Consider the following 5632-nt stretch of genomic DNA (forward strand, 5'->3'; position numbering starts at 1 on the left):
GTGTGCGACTGGTGTTGGGAGCGCTACTTCGCGTGCAGACCACGGGGCCTCCTGAAGACAGGGTCATGTGAAAACCCGGCCTACTGGAGATCAGGCCTACTGGAGACAGGGGCTTCTTGAGGTAGCCTCATGGAGACATGTCCTACAGCCACAGCCTCAAGGAGGCTAGGCAGAGACAGGTACTTGACGAGATGGGGCCTACGAAGCGTCAAGTAGACGGGACCTGGTGACAGGAGTCCCTTGAAAATTAGGTCTACAGAGCCTCAAAAAGATTAAAAAAATAAACACAACACCTCAAAGAAACAGGGTACAAACCCATAAACAGATGAGCCCTGCAAATAGGGCCTCATGCAAACGGCCTACGCACAAGTAGGGAGACAGGGCATCGATAAGGAGCCTAAAGACAGACAGAATAAACCCTGAAAGAGATGAGGCCTGTTGTCTCGGCCTCGCTGTGCGCTGCGTTGCACCACTATCCGAGTAGATAACCTCACATTCAATAAACCTTCAGAGCCAGGGTGAACATCCGACTCCAAACGTATTTAATCAATTGAACGAGGTAAAACTGATGGAAAAACAGCACAAATACAGCATCTGTTAATACTTGGAAATATCAATACAATGAATGAACACTACAGCATCATAACATTGTCTTAGATAACATGAAACTCAATAATAGATCCTGGATGGACCAGGCACCTATATTAGTACTGAATAGCTATACAAGAGAATAAGCTACTGTGTTAAATAAGGGCACATCGTGTAATCACCATACTGCAGCCTAAATGTACAGCACTACACATAACACTGAACTGTGGATGAGATTTCGTCATCCTGCTCTCAAGATCGCAATAAGGTTACATGAGTACAAGTCTGACTCGACTTATTCAATTACAAGTAACATTCACAATAAGGCAAGTGGCAGGCTTCGTTGTTAACTAGGCCTCATATTTATCATAACAATTTAACAGCATTATAACGGCCAGTCTAACATAACAGCAGTCCCAGTATTATAAGAACAGAAACGAACTTACAGACAATGCTTCTTAAAGTCCCACAATGAACAGATGCACCTGTCTTCACTGAGACGTTATTTGTGCCTCCATTTTGTACTCTGTGTCATGGCTGATACCCTGCCGCATGGCTTAGAGGATGTCAAATCGTAACTTCCTGGTCACATAACCAAACTCAACATCAGTACAGGAAATTCCTGTGTACGCCCACCCCCAAACCTGCCGTGAGGCAGAACACCTGTAGACAGTGGCCTCGTGGAGACAGGGCCTGCATCCATAATAAAGGTTTTTTGGGTTGATATAAAGTCTCCAGAGAGTGTGGGAGGCGCTTATTGAAGAAGACTGCACGTATTTCACGATTCTTGCTCCAAATCTCCGTCACCTGCGGCTCAAGGCGTGACACTAACATGGAGCTGGGCCACAGTGACACCATCAATATCATCAGCTCTAACACCGTCATCATCAGCATTTTAACCATTATCAGCAACAGCAGCAGCATCAACAACATCATCAACAATCACTATCAACACCGACAGCACCATCACCATCCCCACCCATATTTTTACCACCCATTAATATGACAGTCATCACTTGAGACCAGGCTTCATCACAACTCTGTTTATGTCCGCGTTTGGTCTCTGAATGTGTCTCGATATTAGTCAATGTGTCTGTATAGATAAGTGTATCTCTAGGTCCATGGGTGTCTATAGTTACGTGGGTCTCTATGTAGGTCCATGAATGTCTCGGTCTGTGGGTCTCTGTAGGTATTTGGATCTTCCATGTGAGTCACTGATGATCGGGCTGAGACCATCAACTCCGTAGAATTAAGAAGGCAGTGTTTTCGACACAGTCATTGTGAACTTCCGGTGTCTTTGTAGGGTCACGTGACATGAAGTCTATGCGAGCTGAGTGAGGGAATTGGTGTACCGGCTTGTTTTCCAAAAATGTGTAGTGACACAGATCGGAGACAGTAATACTTGGAGGCACTTATTTTATTTAACAAGCACCATCAGGATAATGTACACCCTACGTGGGTGCACACTTATAATTAAGACCGTCTATTGTCGGCAGCACTACTTAGTTAGAACAGTTGGTAGGCTGTCTGACTAACAGCACCTCACAATGGTGAAGACAATGATGAGGAGACGGTGACGACGACGAGATGGTGATGATGATGATCTTGAATGGCACGACGGGGATTCCACTTCCAGCAACAGCCTCGAGCTCCCGCTCAGGGCCCCCTCTTATACTCCCAGCGTGGCCTTGCTCGGCCTCGGCCACGCCCCCTTTCTGGAACCTACTAGCGGGTTCCCAGGGCTTCCCGATGGACCCCTTCTGTGAACTTTCCCCTAGATGTCCCCCTCTCATATATATCATGGCCTGCTGACACTAGTACTGCTGTACACTTCAGTTACCCTTTTCCGCCAGCAGCCAGCCCTATACCACTACATCACCCCCCCCCCCCCCCATGAAAAAAAAAACAGCCATCTCGGCTGACAACAATCACGTAATAAGAGGGGGGAAGGGCCTACAAGAACATGTGCGCTAACACAATTACCATAACAGGAAGGGTTAGCAGACATCCGTAACAAAACCCCGTAACTATTAAATCCGAACCGCGAGGGAAGCGCAACAATTCACGATGTCCACTGCTGCCCCGCAGCCTGCGAGCATCAGGAAGGACCCCAGATCAACCACAAGCCACAGCCTGGCTCGCAGCGGCAGCCACCCGCCGGACGACGTCAGAACACAATTAACATGACGGGAAGGCAATGGTTCAGCGGAAAGAAGCGCTCTTGAAGTGAGTCATTGACGCCCGTCCCCCATCTCGAGCAGGAACTTGCATGCTGGGGACCACCGGGACATCACACAAACGACCTAAAGAGCGCGGCCCCTCCCTGGGAGAAGAAGATGGGGACTGGGCTTCCACACGCGGTCTTTCACACTTCAGGTTCTAGGATCCTGCGGGCGGCACAACGCAATCCTTCTGAAGCGCAACTTCCGGGCTCATTCGCCCTGGCTCGTTGGACACATCAGACACCCGCCACTCTGGAGATGGAGATGAACTGTCTACATAGGGTTGAACATAGGGTAACGGGTGCACAAATCAGTGACGGCGACCGACCTGTATAAGCACGCACTGCAGCCTCTTTGTTGTATATGTAATGTAGTAACTCGGCGGGAGACGACTTCACGGGTAACACACTCTTTATTTTATCAAACTCGTTCACAGGTGACTAACACCTACTTCGTATCTCGGGTGACAAACACCCACTTAGTATCTCGGGTGACAAACACCCACTTAGTATCTCGGGTGACAAACACCCACTTAGCTACTTGGCGACTAACGCCCACTGAGCTACTCGGATGACCAACATCCACTTAGTATCTCGGGTGACAAACACCCACTTAGCTACTCGGCGACTAACGCCACTGAGCTACTCGGATGACCAACATCCACTTAGCTACTCGGCGACTAACGCCACTGAGCTACTCGGGACACTCCCTGCCCGGGGTATCCGTCTCGACTGTGGGTCCCCAGCCCGACCCACGGGGGCGTCGGACCCCGGGTCCCACAGCCTCGCCTCCGAGCCACACAGGGCCCCGGTCCCCACAAGGACGGCGGGACTAGGGGTCTCGGGGCACTAGGTCTTCAGCTCCGTCTTCGGGTCTTCAACTGGGTAACTCTCCCCGAGTGCTCTCGCGCGTCCCCCTTTATACCCCACCTGCGGACGTCGCTGCGAGCACCCACTTATTCGACCAATCGCTGGGCGCTGGCTACGATCCTGTTTTCCCACATCTCATCGTGCCTCACCACCCACGCCGCGCCGCCCCATCATCTGTCACTCCCGGCGCGCGCGTCCACACCACGCCCACAACGCGTGCCCAACCCCGCACCCCGCGCCGTCCCGTGATCCATCACTGTCACAGTCGGCGCACGTCAATACCACCACTACATCACCCCCTACCACATAGCTCGCAGCCGACCCGGCTGCTATAAAAATATACAAACCGCCCTGTGTGCCCCGTAACACAACACAACAACTAACGTAACAACACAACACGACGCGAACACTACCATCCGCAACCATCAACCAATGCCACCGCGACAATAGAACAATATATACAAACCGGCGAGTGACAATAGCAATGTGTATGCAGAAAGGAAAATAAATGGAAATTTTTTTTTTTTCTTTCGACTCGTGCAGTGTCCCATCCTTTCCGAGCGTCCCTACAACGGGACATTACCCCGGCAGAGGGGAACACCGGGCGAGCTCGGTGTTGAGAAAAAAACGTCTTCATGAAAATTGTTGTGCCCTAGCCCGAGTCCGCCTTGCCGGTCCGTCGTACGGCACCAGACGCGGTTGAACGTCCGGTGGTGCTGGCGGTTCAGAAAGACATCGGCCAGGCACCGAGGACCCGTGCGTGCCGCGGGGTTCAGGCTCCCGACGGTCAGCAGCCGTCAAGCCCGAGGCACCTGGGGGTGGGTCAGGTGGAAACACGTGAGGAGCAGCCTGCGACACCTCCCTCCCCGAGTCGACGGTCACATCACACGCCCGGTCGTTACGGCACAGAACGGGGTCACACGGTGCCGTATAGGGCTTCAGTCGGGAGGGGTGCACGTACCAACGGCGTTTTTCCCATTTAATCTGTATACTCTGGGGTCGTGCAACCCGCACAATTTCCACCGGTCCCCTCCAAGGTCTCAACAACTTGGGGGACGTAGCCAACGGTGCATGTGGACAATGCAGCCAGGCCTTATCGCCTGGTTTTCAATCATGCGTATGCACCCTCCGCTCATGCAATCTCTCGTTCGCAATTTGCCGCGACCGCGAATTCAACCTCGCCGCCTCCCGTGCTTCAGTCAATTTGGCGATATTAATTTTGATGTGGTCTGCCAATTTAGATTTTGCACGTGGCTGGGAAATCCCCAGTTGGACGTCCATGGCCGGATCGGCCTCCCGCCCATACATAAGAAAAAATGGGGAAAACCCCGTCGCCGCATGAGGGGCCATTCGATAGGCCGCGAGTACCCCCGGCACCTGTAAGTCCCAATCAACCTGATCGTCGCAGACCTGTTGGCACAACATAGACGTAATCGTCCTGTTCAGACGCTCAACCATCCCGTCAGTCTGCGGGTGGTAGGGGGAAGTACGCACTTTCATTGTACCCAACAGGTCGCACACCTCGCGCAACAAACCGCTCGAAAAATTCTTTCCTCGATCCGTCAGCAAGCGTTCGGGGGCGCCCTTGTCCAAAACATAACCCTGGACGAAGGCGTCCGCCACCGCTGCAGCCGACTGGTTGGCGAGTGGCCATGCCATGGGCCATCGGGTGAAGTATTCTACGCCAACCAGCAGGAACCTATTTCCCCTCGGTGTAGCAGGAAAGGGCCCCAAGATGTCCAACGCAACCAATTCGTTTGTGCGCGAAACTTGAATGGATTGCAGCGGTGGATTAGCTGCCAATGGTGGCGGTTTTCTTTCGGCGCACCCTACGCATCCCTTAAGAATGTTCGCCACGTCGTTACCCATCCCCGGCCAATAATAGTCTCGCTGGATTAGGGCGAGCGTTTTGTGAAAACCCAGATGCATGAGCCGTTCATGAGCTGCCAGAAC

The sequence above is a fragment of the Lampetra planeri genome, chromosome 27, assembly GCF_965212315.1.
Source record: "Lampetra planeri chromosome 27, kcLamPlan1.2.h2, whole genome shotgun sequence".
NCBI classification, from domain to species: Eukaryota; Metazoa; Chordata; class Hyperoartia; order Petromyzontiformes; family Petromyzontidae; genus Lampetra; species Lampetra planeri.